This window comes from Plectropomus leopardus, chromosome 15 (genome assembly GCF_026936395.1).
Source record: "Plectropomus leopardus strain MGB_pleo_1.0 chromosome 15, ASM2693639v1, whole genome shotgun sequence".
NCBI lineage: Eukaryota > Metazoa > Chordata > Actinopteri > Perciformes > Serranidae > Plectropomus > Plectropomus leopardus.
In genome coordinates this window covers 12,404,511-12,418,000 of record NC_142190.1, presented here as the reverse complement: position 1 = coordinate 12,418,000, position 13,490 = coordinate 12,404,511, and the positions used below count along the sequence as shown (strand labels likewise).

The 13,490-nt window shown below is 38.4% G+C and overlaps 1 protein-coding gene across 2 annotated transcripts in view; it reads left to right on the top strand.

The window, feature by feature from the left end:
• The window catches only part of sgcd (sarcoglycan, delta (dystrophin-associated glycoprotein)), a 323,685-nt gene that overhangs the window by 120,342 nt on the left and 189,853 nt on the right, over nucleotides 1-13,490 (top strand). For both annotated transcript variants that reach the window (XM_088089010.1, XM_042498784.2), the window contains exon 2: nucleotides 1,387-1,448. The gene's annotated coding sequence lies outside the window, so the exon portion shown is untranslated. The remainder of the gene's footprint in view (nucleotides 1-1,386; nucleotides 1,449-13,490) is intronic.

The window sequence follows — 13,490 nt, the reverse complement described above, 5'->3', positions numbered from 1 at the left end:
AGTTTTTAATTTGGACTGGCAAAGTTTCTTTGTGAAGTTTCAAAACTTCTGAAAATGTTGACATAAGCACTCAGTGATTTCTAATTTTTGTGGCTCATTTATTATCTAATGAGACAATGAGCCGGATATTACACTATTTTCAGACCCTCAATGTAACAATATTCTGATTGTCCTTTTTTGTTTTAATGTTAAGGAGCTTTGCTGATTGGTTGGTATTCAAGTTGGAGGGAAATCAGTCAGTGGTGACCTTTATCCTTTGGTTTGCACCACTGAAGATGACAGCATATGACACCATATTAACAGACAGTTTTAATCTATTATAACTGATTTACTTTTCAATTTCATCACCCCATTAAATGGCTGTTATCAGCTCTAATTGAATGCACAGATTTAAGGTGGTAAGACCATACTGCACCTTCTATATTTGCATTTATTGTAAGTCTGAGACCTATAGTGGGCCTAGTGATTATGAGGGAAGCAAAGGAAGAAGGCAGGTGACGCATCAAAAAAAGCAATAAAGTCCTCATAGTAAGGAGGCCAGGGTGGGTGGATAGGTCAAACAAATACAGGACATTAATCCAGGAGATTGCTGTTTTTGTCCTGTGTGACAGCAAAAGTCAATGTTGACCTGCTTTAACTGGCATGCATAATACATTACTTCACATTACTGATGTTACAGAAGAAACATACTTATTTTAACTCAAATTTTGGTATATTTTCCTTAATTTAACCACATAGTTTTGTTGCCTAAGCCTAAAAAAAAAATTGAAGCATCATAATGGTAGAGATGACAGCTAATAATGGCTATTTAATGGACTGACAACATGTGAAAGAGGTGCAAAAACCTGACAACAAAACATTCTGACTGTCAGAACCAATCAAACAACAAACTATGGGAACTTGCTAGGTAAAGTCTTTATGCAACAGTGGTGACAGTAAAGTAAATACCATATAGCAGCAGCAACAGTGAGGAACTACAGTTGATGAATAGGTTTTGCACTTTTTTTAATATGTACATACTTGCTGCAACGTTGCGAAACCACTTAACCACAGTGATTTAACATAAAAACACAACAAAAGTCCACACAGCACAACTTTATCTAAACGAGGGCTCAGAGAGTTGAAACGACCTCCAGAGCTCCGTGAAGCTTCATTTGAGAAGGATTTTTGAGGAATTCTGCTGATCCGGTCCCTCGGTTCTTCTCAGTTCTGCCTTCTCTTTCTGTAATGAAAGCGATGACTGTGGGAGATCTGTGCACTGATCCCACATCAGCACTCCATAATTGGAGAAACTTGGGAAATAATAATATGGGCCTGGGAGATGATCAGCTTAGAGTTGGCCCATCCTTCACATGCTGACCGTATCTTTCTACCTCCTCATCTCAGGTGATTAGAGAAATCCCTCGGACCCTGTCAGAAACTCCGAATCAGCACACTCATACACTGAGGTGAGTGCATATGTGTGTGTTTCAGTCTGTAATCTGTGCATGCATGACCTTTGATGTGTGCGTTTGTTCCTACACTGCATGTCTGCTTGAGAGTCACTGCACAATGCTATACCAGTGATGGAAGAAGTATTCCTTTACTTTTCTTTACTTACTTGAGAAATAGTAAAAATACGACAGTCTTATCATTCTTCATTACAAGCGAACCCTGCATTACACTGTCATGGAAGCCTGTCATGTTTGTCAACGTTGGTTTTATTTTTTGTCACTTATGTCTGTTGCCTGTGATGACATTTTACTCACCAACTTAATTGTAGATATTCTTAAAGCAATGTCAACGCGCTGCATTGTAAATGTTTTTTTTTTTCTTTAAACAGTGTTTATAAAAGGAAGTCATTTTGCATTTGTCAGAGACTATTTTCAGCTGCAGATCAAAATATATTTGGTCCAAAGGTGGAGAGTGCACTTGATTATTCCTGGTACAGGGTGGTGTTTGTGGGATTCAGTCAGAATCAACTAAAGCATGTGTATGTTAGTGAGGTAGAGAAGGAATGTAATGAAGCAGACTGTTATCATGCACTGTTTGTATATTTACCTCCATAAAGTAATGCACCACAATTAGTATCTAACACCCATAATCACGAGCCAGTAATTTGTGTATAACCCATATAATGGGGAAGGATGGGTCACGTGACCAGTGCACTGAAAGGAGTATTAAGTTAGTAAAAAGAGCAAAAGTCGGCGCAAAGAGGCAAGTTTGGGGGTTGGATTCGTCAAACAAGCAAGGTCTTTCCACCAAGAGACTAGTGTTTGTGTCCTATGTAAAACCAAGTAAACTTTAAGTTATTTTAAGGGATCATCACCATGTTTCATTTCCCAAATCTTGCATAATTTTACTTGCCTAAACCTAACCTCAACCTGTGTAATATTACGTTCCATAAGTAACTTTTACATGAAGTATGTAAAGTGATGTAGTTCCTCTATACCTTTTATTAGTCAAACAAATAAACCAGAATTTGAGTCTTTATGTGGTAGTTAATAAAGAGAATGTGACATCTATCCGAAAACGCTTCTTTTGAAACATACAGACAGACACCATCTTTTTGCATTTACTGTAATAATGGTAATAATGGACACAAAGTGAGCCACAGCTTTACCCCTAACATCAGAAAAGTGGTGTGAATATTTAGATGGACATGTCCCAGAATCTCTCTCAAAGAACACAGCAAGTATTACAGAAAGAATTTCAGTAAATATAGCTGTTTTCTCTGAAACATAGTGAAAAAAAGTATAAGGTAACATTAAATAAAGATACTCAAAGTACAATAAACTTTTCCCAGAGAATAGTACTAAAGTAAATGCACTGAGTATGTTACCACTTCTATTGATGCAGTGTTTTAACTTAGCGAAGCAGAGCAGAAAAGCACAGGTGCCCCTCCTGAATTCAGGCCTCGGCAGCATCTGTTTGCAGGTGGGATGGGAGCTCTGTTTTACTGGTGCGAATAAATACAAAGGCGCAGAGCAGTCAGCTATATTCTGCCACATATTGTCATGTTGCCAGAGCGGTTAGACTGATTTCACAGGTGTTTCCTAAGGCAAGAAAACAGAAAATGGCTTTATAAAATCAAATAAAAGCACGGAGAACGGATATGCCAGAAACAATAACAAACGATTTCAAGTAACTAGACTTGTCAACTTGTACATGTTTGGCTTCCTTTGCTGCCAATGGACTGTAAAATAAAATAGAATTGACTTGAACAGGAAAGAGGTTTGGTGGCAGGCATGTCAGCTGCAGTGTTCATGGACTCAGTGGGTTGCTGCTAATTGGTTTGGTTGCTTATCTTGACTCCTGCTGGAGGAACTAAGGGAGCAGGAGGCTGGTTAGATTATCTTCATTCTGAGGACAAAGACAGGGTCAGGTTTGGGTCAGCTGAGCCCCCAGTTCATCTGCGGATTAGAGCCTGCCCTGAGGAGACTATAAATGTACAGTGCATAGGGCTTTCCTGTTTTCCAATACCATTCATGAATGCTGAGGCCAAAAAAATCCCATGAATTCACTGTATCAGATTGTACCTCTGCAAACAACTGTGAATTTGAAGCTGAGATGTCTTGCTTGAATGCCACATTACATCTCCACAGCAACGTAATCTATAGGTTAAGACGCATCTCTCACATTTTATTTATTTCTTTATGTAAAAAAGCTGATCCTTTATCTAAGATTTTAGGATTTTAGAAGGTCCCAACATGTCTAAAAGGAGCTGTTTTTTTACCTGCTACAAAAAGGCATTGGGTCTTAAAACAGCTCAGAAATGTTTCTTTAAAGAAAATGTAAAAAAACAAATTGTGAAAAACCAAAAGAGCTCCTTAGTATGCGAACGTCTTTGCTGTGTAAATGTTTTTTTTTTGGTGCTTTTTTTTCTTTAAGTAATGAGCCTTTTCTTTAGAACAGTGTAACCATGACCAAAAATGTAAAAGATATGCAAAATAGGTTATTTCAAACAGTGCAAAGCAGCTTTTGTATACATTTAATGCCAAGAAAGAAAGTGAAGTGAGATTCTACAACTGTTACAAAGATTGTGTTGGAGCATAAATGGATTTCCATTCAGTTTTTTTTCTCCCAACAGTCAATGTTGGTGTCTTTTAACTTTTATTTTCTTATATTTGACTTAACTGAAGCTAAAACAGATACATGACATCATACCAGTGGGGGTGTTGTATCTACAATCTGGGTATTTTAACAATCAATCTATTTTTTTTTAATAATTTATGTTTTGAGCATATTTTGTTTCTAAAATATAAACTATGCTGAATTTTCCCGAAAGAAATAAAAGTAGACTCAGCAGTAATCCCTCACACACGTATGATACACGCCAAGTGTGTGGCAGTGTATTTTTCTGCAGAAACTCTGTCCTAATTTCCTGTATTCAGGACATTTATGGGTGTGTGCCCCTACAGCGGCCAGGTGACGTCCGGACTTTATAAAAAGGTAGCAACCAGGTGCAAGACTAATAGCAGGCATCCAAGAGAAACAGCACCATGAAACCCAAATATGGGAGGCAAAATGCCAAACATGAAAGAATCTAGAGTTGGCTTTTACTTTTACTTTTCCTGGTGAGCATGTTGACAAACAGCAACTGACAACCCTGCATAGCATATGTTTAATGCATTTTAAAATAAGCTTAAGACATGCAGCCACTGTAAAGATGAAATGAGTTCACATTTCCTAAAAGTTCAGTTTTCCCAAAACTTGGTAACATGGTGCTCCCCAGGGACAGATATGTTGACAAATCCCTCTTTATTTAATATTCACAACGCATGTTTGTGTCTGTTTATGCATGAATGTGCACACACGCCAGAGAATCCATATTTCTGTCTTTATTTTATTTTATTATATTTTTGTATTATATTTTTAGCTTTATTCTTACAGGAAGTTGACTAAGCACTCTGGGTTTTCCAGCAAGAACCTGTATCATATTTCATCAGTTTCCACACTTTCTAAAAGCATTCTGACAGAGAATTTTCTTTTTTTTAACACTTTGGGATGAAATCCTCAGAATCCAACAAGAAAAAAGTGATAGAGAACTGTTACTTCTCTAAAGGTGTGGTATTTTCATGCTAATGATTTTAAAAAATGGTATAATAAAGAGTGATAAAAGAGAGAAGGTTTGGCAAAGGAGAAATTAAAAAAAGGGGGAAAGGTGAAAGAGACAGGAAGGGGAAAGAGACAGTTGGGAAGTAATCTGGCAAAAAGAAAAGACACAGAGGAGGAAAAAAATCATACCTTTAAAGACATGACACTGAGTGACAGATTGCGTGTCTGCCTGAGGTCACTGATTACCACACTTTGCAACACACACTGAGATGCCGATTGCACAGCAGAAAAGGAGCTGCCAGATGTCTTCTGCATGAGTTGCAGGTTGATGCTTCAAATTGACGATATTTACCTCCTCACAACCTGGTGTACACAAGTTTTTGGGCTGTTTCGTGACACCGTCAAAAAAAATCACGTCAAACCTGCAATGAACTCACCATGAACTTATTTGAGAAACATAATTATGCAGATAGCAGCAATAGATAACATCAGAATTCCTCAACTTTCACATGCATACATAGATTTGACATAGCTCCAAAGCTCTTATTTTTGCCGTTGTAATCAATTTCCAAATCTGTATTTGAATAGCCCATACATTAAAAAAAAAGGATTCAACATAATTCATAATGCATCTTAATTATTTGTTTTTCTCAGAAAAGAACATTTAAACTTAGTGATATGGCTACTTTTGTGACCACCTGTGACAGGCTTATAGATGCTCCAGCATAATGGTGAAACAGTCAAGTGTCTTAAACAATCAAAAAATTACAAAGATAACCCCCAAGAAGACAGGTACCAGAAGGAAATGCTGAAGGTAACTGGCTTATCACAAACATACAATTAATTTGGCAAATCACCTGAAAACTGTAAGTAGCTGAGAAATCTTGCAAAGTAAAGTGTTATTTTTATCTAGCTGTTATGGCTGATTTTGTTGTGACCTTCATGGTGACAAAGAGGCTAATTGTCATGTTATTTTAGGCACATTGACTGGGTGTTTAAGAAAAATGTCCTAATGATCAACGTATAATTTCACAGTATCAAAGCATCAGCAACACTTGTAGTATTGAGATTATCTTCATATTGAAACTTAAGCTTTTTTGTATGTAAATGATTTAAATATCTTTCAATGCCCCCAGTGTGGGTTACAGGCCAATAAATTGGGTGTTAAAGTTTTTCTCAAAACAGCATATAGCAGTTTTGCCAAGTTCATTTATGCCTTTACACCGTGACATCATTTTACTTATTGTGGGAATTTTCTGACAGAACATATGTGGCATGCTGTGAATAAAAGGTGGTGGAGGACTTTACAGATCCAGCAGTCTGGACTGGGTCCAAAACCATTCTGAAGCAGATGTGCAATGATATATATCTTTAAAATTATACCTGAAAGACATCCAAGGACTGTCAGACCTGGTCGGAAAGAGACCCAAAGATAGACCTGATATAAAATGAGGTTGACCCAAATAGAGAAAAAAAACAAAATAACGGATAAGTGGGTGGAGAAGAAGAGCGCTGAGCTCTTTTCTTGTAGTGTTTTTTTCCCTCTCCAGAGAGTTATGTTTAGAAAAAGAAAAAAAAAGCAGCCGTCAAAGTTAAAAGTAATAGTTTGGAGAGCAGCTAGTAGAGCGCTATTATAGGTTAGCTTCATGAAATCCCAATTTAGTTTTTGACAGTATAATGTTCAAGAAAGATTGAACAGTGATTTCACTGCGTGATAGATTATGGAGGAAAAGAGCAGCGAGAGATGAAAAGATGTGAGTCGGAGGGGAGATGCTGACAAGCGAAGAGATGCAGAAGAGTGAGGAGGAGAGATAAGTAAAGAAGTAGGCTGAGAGAGGGAGAGGGGGAGGGTGGATGAATGGTGGCAGAGAGAAGAAAAAAAGGGGAGATTAAAAATGTGTAGAGGAGGAGAAGCAGAGGTGGGCAGGCGGAGGAGGATAAAGTGGAGAGGGGCATATGACGTCCTGGCAGGTCTCCAAAGGCTCCCAGAGGCGATCCAGCTGCTTCTGAAGGCCACTTCGAAAAGCCTGTTAGCAGTGCCAACAATACAGGGAGGGAAGCAGAGAGCCTGAGAACAAGAGGGAGAACAAGAGAGAGTGAAAAATGGAAAAAAGGAGAGAGTGAAAAATGAAAGAGAGAGTTCTGTGCAAAAAGAGATGCTCAGCCAGGACACAGGGGGATGCAGGGAAATGTTGTTCCTGAGAAAAAGGCAACAAAGTGGAACAAAAACAAAGTCATGAACTCAGAATTCTCACTGCTGTCACTCTTGTGACAAACACAGAAAATGCTAAATAATTTAAATTAAACAACAAAATGGTGCATTACGGCGACTCAGCTGGGAAAAGCTCAATTTGCAGTCATAAGCGTTTTGTGTAGACCTCATCAATTTAAAAGTACCCCTGACGACTTCGCGTTTCATGTAAAACTTCAACATACAGTCGTCTAAAAATTGCCTAAATCCCCAGTGTCTGGATATGCTTGTATAAAGCCGATATTTTACAGTTTATAATCACTTCTTGATTCATGTTTGCACAATGAAAAGAACTGTTGCCTCTGTGTATTCTGCATGAAAGGACAAAGATTAAAAATAATAATAATAAAATAAAATTAAATATAAAAAATCAAGTATCAAGAGGACAATTGTGCCCAAAAGAAACTGATTTCACACAGAACAAGAATTATCAGGGGACTTTTATCATAACCGAAATATGGCAAGACATCTGTGCTGAAGTTCTGACTTCACAGCCGGCACATTTTCAGGAGATTGCAATCGACAATTATCTCCTCAGGTAATAATTATTCTTGTGGGACTTGAGGGAACAGGTTAGAGATGTTCCAGTCTGGGCCTTCATTACCGATAAAGATTTAAAGAGTGTTTTCTAGGTTGGTTTCTAGCAAGCCTCTGAAAACACGCAAGACCAAGAGCTCAGTCAGACATCTGGTTAGTGAATGTCAGTGTCGCTGTCCGTGGTGCTGAAAAGGTTGGCAAATTGATTTTGAAGCAACTTTGCAAAATTAACTTTCTGCCAGCCTTTTGCATATCTGAAATTCATAAAAGTACTACATACTAAACATGTAACCTCATACATTGTCAGAGTTTCAGCTTCATATTAAAGGTCTAGTGTGTAGGATTTATTTATGTCTAGCCATGAGGTTGAAGATTACAACCAACTGCAATTTCTCCTGTGTCAGGCATGTAGGAGAATTATAGTGGCTATTACAAAAAAAGCAAAATTTTTTAATTTAGTATAGTCAATTTTATTGTCCTATATTGTTGTATATCTGAAACTTGCGTATATCCCATTAATGTGACAGTGTGAGTGTGAGGACCATTCTAACTTTTTTGCTCTCCATTGTTGATGTTTGGGTAAATGAGGACTTGTGAAGAACAACTGAAAGTAAAATGAGAAAGTAGCCTGCTGAAATGACCATAAAGGCTAACTGTAGGGATGTACAGTATTGGATATGTTGCTAATATCTGATGTACCAATATATTACAACTCATTTGGAAAATAACTGATATCGATATCGATATATCCCCCTTTTTTTCCCCCGCACTTAATTTTAGTGATCATCGAATCTCCTCTGTAGTGGAATTCACATCATATTATTCATACTCTTATTGTGATGGCCCACCAGCAGATGGAGACAAAAAACACAATGCTTGCTGTATGTAGTATTTATTGTGCAAATATATATTTGCTTTTCATATCGGCGTGTTGGCTGATTCCGATATTTAATTTTAAAGCTAATATGTGTCGATAGCAAGGACATGCCAATATTATCGTGCATCCCTAACTAATTGTATACATATCAACTGTTTCTGTGGGTTGTAGACAGTTTTATCTTGATGTGGTCATTGTTCCATATCTGGATAAGTGCAGCAGTTCCTCTACTCTGGTTCTAACTACTATTCTATTAGTATTTATTGATCATCCCATGCAAAAGCATGTGATGTAGAGGGCTAAAATACAATGGTAAAGGGTAAAGCAGTCTTGGAATTTTTTGTGTTCACACTGCATAGGTTAAGCAGCCACCTCCTGAGGAGGTCTGAGCACAGTTTGTTTTGTTTTAGTTAGATTTTAAATATTACTTAACATTATTTAAAGATTTCACTCATGTTGCATCGAACATTAGGAGATCATTTTTTACATCTCTTGAAATGGCAGACACCAAGAGCTGAGGACAGCGACACTGACACTGACATTCTCCTACCGGAGACATCTGCAAAGAGAATGCCAGTCCTGCTGTCCATGGTGCTGAAAAAGGTTGAAGTAATTTGGCAAATTTAAATGTCTACATGCCGTTTTGCATATCAAGAGAATGTTAAATACTACATATTGCAAAATAAGTTCTCATATTTACCTCCCTGCTGTCTTGGCTTTTGGAGTCAGAAGTGACTATATTTGGGCATGAGGCTGGTGCTGTGGAGGTGAGAGGGGTGGATCTGACTGAGAAGCTGAGGACAGACAGCTTGTCACTCAAGCAGTCTGCCCTTAATTATGCCTAACTTTATGTCTTGATAAAATATCATGCCTTATATAAAAATTCACCCCTCCTATAGTTAGTCATGTAGAAATTAGCTGTAGAGACGTTTTTTGTACCATGCTAGAAACATGTTTAGTTTGTGTTTAGAGTGTCTATGGGGATTGACTTGCTTCTGGAGGATGCCTCTAGTGGTCATTTGAGGAGCTGCACTTTCCAGCACCCCTGTGTTGGCTTCAATTTTCTGATAATAATTAATATTAAAATGTTGGTTCAATACGATGAAAATTTTGAGGATTATAATTTGAATCAGATTTATTCATCAGATATCTTCTCCTGCAGGTGAGCCCCAAAAGCTTGTTAATCTGCGACCTTTTCAAGGTGTTTTTGTTTACAAGGCTGCTGAGAAACATGTTTTAAGGCTAAAATGAGAGGAAAAGATCAAGATCGTCTTAAGATGCTTATGCTCTCTTTTACATCTGTCATTTTTTTTCTCTCTACTGAATCTGTAGTGAATAATTTTTTTAGAAATAACCAACAAACCCTGTCAGCGCATCTCTGGTCTGACTACAGGACCAACAAAGGAGTTAAAGAAAAGCATGTTGGCATTTAAAACGTTCCCTGTCACTTCCCTCTGAATAATGGTTGCAGGAAATATTCTCCCATGAGGCCTTATGATAATAGCCCCATATGTGCCGGCCATGGAGACGGTAATTAATTGCTACAGGAAACTTGTGAGGTCGCTCTGTGGCGTACAGTGACCTCCAGACATGACTGCAATGACACAGCAGGATTTTTACAGAGCGGAGAGCAGTGTCAGGGGACGACAGGGAGAGGGTGGGCAGATTAGTGAGCAATTTGACCTTTCCGTAAGGCACCAGCTCATCGCCTCATTCCTTTTGTCACTAGATTAGAGAATTTAAATGCAGTGGGAGGTCAGCAGGGGATTTACTGCACAGCACTGTCAACCAGGCTCTGTCCCCATCTCTAACTCCTCTCTGTGGTCATGCCGCCATCTGTGAGAGTCTTCAAGAAAAGGGAGAGTTTTGATTGTGATGAATGAAAGCAAGGAGCATAGGGCGGGGGTTGAAAAAAACCCCAAAGAAACACAAACAGAAGCCAGAAGAGTCGACAAAGAAGGAACTAATGAATCGGCTTCAATCTTAAAAGATGGATGAGACATAATTGATCATATTGCATGAGGGAGTTTTGGAATCCTGCATCTCCACAATTTCAGTTTCAGGGCATTTAATGATCCTAAGGCATCATCATGTAACCCGTTCAGTTACCAAAAAGTGGAACAGCATTTGCATCATTACTCCAATTCTCTTTTAGTGCTTTCACGTGAAGACATATTTTAATTTCACAACATGCCGGCCCCATCTCTGTGTTAGAAGCAGCTACCACTGGTATGTCTGAGCATGCTGCAAAACAACAGATTGCAACCGATGCAGATTGACCCAGACTGGAATTAAATATCCAACTTGGGCCAATTACAGTTGATGGAATGACTTATAGACCCAACAGTTGTTACTAAGTTTGCCCCTTAAACCACTTAGTCATGAAAGGAATAGTTAGATTTTGGGAGATATGCTTATTTGCATACTTGAGATCAATACCACTTTTAGCAAACAAGAAGTGAATGAACTTTAGAAGCACTAGTAGATAGATTTTTTTTTTCTGACAGAGCCAGGCAAGCTTTTTACCCCTGCTTCCAGTCTTTGTTTAGCTAACTTTCTGCTTGGTATAGCTTCATATTTACAATACAAGTATCTGTGAAGCATCTTTTTTGTCTTATTATCATCAAGAAAAGTGCACTGACCACAAAGTGCTAACAGACTCAACTGGACACTTGCCGTGAATAAGTAGAGTTGTAAGAAGTTGAAGCCAGGCTTCATTTTGTATGCAAGACTAAAGCCTGGGGGGAAAAAAATCACAATTTCCCATGGGGTTATGTGAGTTTTGGAACTTTTTTTGCTTTCATTTACAGTAAACATTAATTATAATGTGATGCTGCAAGGCTTGAAATGATAGATTACAATTTCCTTTACTTGTCTGACCAAAGATCTGACAGAAATTCAACACTTGCAATACCATCCATCTCTTTACCAGTTACTGCAAAGCACATTAAATGTGACACTTCCAGCTCTAATTGGTCAGTTCCACCAGGTTGAACTGGGAGGCTCAGATATGCAAAAGTTGTAGTATGTTAGCGGCAAGGTCCTCAGGAAAGTCAGGAAAGACAGGGCTGTATTGCTGCTGGGTACCAAATTATTGGCATGGCATGGCTTTCACTGTGTCTTTATCTCCAGAGACTCAACAAAGAGTGGAGATCTCAAAGGACTTTGGTGCAGAGTGAGTTGCCCAAAAACTCTGAATAAGCTTGGCCCCTGGTCCTGCTGGAGTGCGTCTTGAAATTTAAGAATTCTTTCATGTGAAGTCTGGGGGTGTGACTGAAACAATTATAGGCTTTCTGTGCTTAATTATTTCATAGAAACAATTACTGTCTTAAATTATTAAATTTACAAATTTAAACATGAAGATCAGTTGAAGATCAGAGTAAAATGTACACAAAGACAGCAAAGAGAAAATGTTCAGGTGCTTCAATAAGTAGTAGTGCTATATGAAACCAGCAGGCAGTATTGCAATTAACACTCATCCACGTAAAAGACAGCTCATTATTTAGTTTACCACAAGAGTTGCTAGGAGAGTCAGGCTTGTGGCTTTAGCTTTGAATGATTTTGCTTTGTTTATTGCAGGAGCTGTGCATGATTGTTCATGTACAAAATTCAGTTTGAAATTAAGAGTAAAAGATACATATATTGAAACTTTTTTTGGTTCTCAATTTCACAATTTATGCAAATATTGTGGTTTGGATCTTGGAAAGTTTGAATCTCAGCATATCTCAGGTTCAACACAGGAAAACAAGACAAATGCCACATGGCAGGTCACAAATTTCTGTACTGCTAAAAAGGAAGCAAGATGATCACAGATTGCCACAAAAAGCTTTGTAAACTCCACCAGTGAGACAGCAAACCTGTGGAGTGCAGCAGGGAGCTGTGTGTCTGACGAGCTGTTAAACTCAGCCTCGTCTCAACAGCTATCCTGCTGCTGATGAGAGGAGGCCTCCTTAGCACAAGCTGCATTACACTCAGGCTCTACAAGAGGCCATCAGCATTACTTCACACAAGATGCCGAACGGGAAACTGTCTTTACTGAGGTTTTTTATACTTCTACACCAACCCTCTGTTTCTGTTAGAGTGAAGGAGAAGGGCTGCTGCTGCTACTCTGTGGGCAATCATCTGCTCTGAAATCTGTCAGAAATGAGTTAGTCGTTAATTAATGGCCATTAATTATGAAGAAATATGCTGAAAAACAGATGACAGTGACAGCTCCAGCTACACATTTGAACAAAAAAATGTAAAGAAAAGAATACTGTGACCTTCTGCTACGATGAGGAACAGAGCAACGTAGGCCGATAGCGCAGGTGTTTTTATATTTTTGGATTTTTTCTGGATATGTCTACTGATTGAATTGTTTCAACCAATATCCATTGCTACAATTACAAGTAAACATGTGGGGTTTTTTTTAGCACATTGTCGGTCTTGACGATAGAGCTGTGATTTTATTTTCTCTTCTTTTCTCTTGGATTTCTTACATTGATGCTCAAGGCTCTTTCGTTTTCAACCTGTTTACTGCACATGTTTTGTGGTGCCTGACAGTTTGCCAACCAGGTTTCTCTGCTGACATGTAACATGAGTTGTTGTGTGTTGTTGTGTCAGGGTTAGGGTTTGGTCACACCAACATTTCACTGAAATGAAGTGATTTTAATGGATTTGTCACAAAAAGTGGACTCACTCACTTCAGAGTTGCCTGGGTCCAGACCTTACAATCTGCCCACTCCACTGAGTTGACTGATTCCTCTGGCAAGGTGACACAAAAGTGTTTTTTCAGATGAAAAAAAAAAA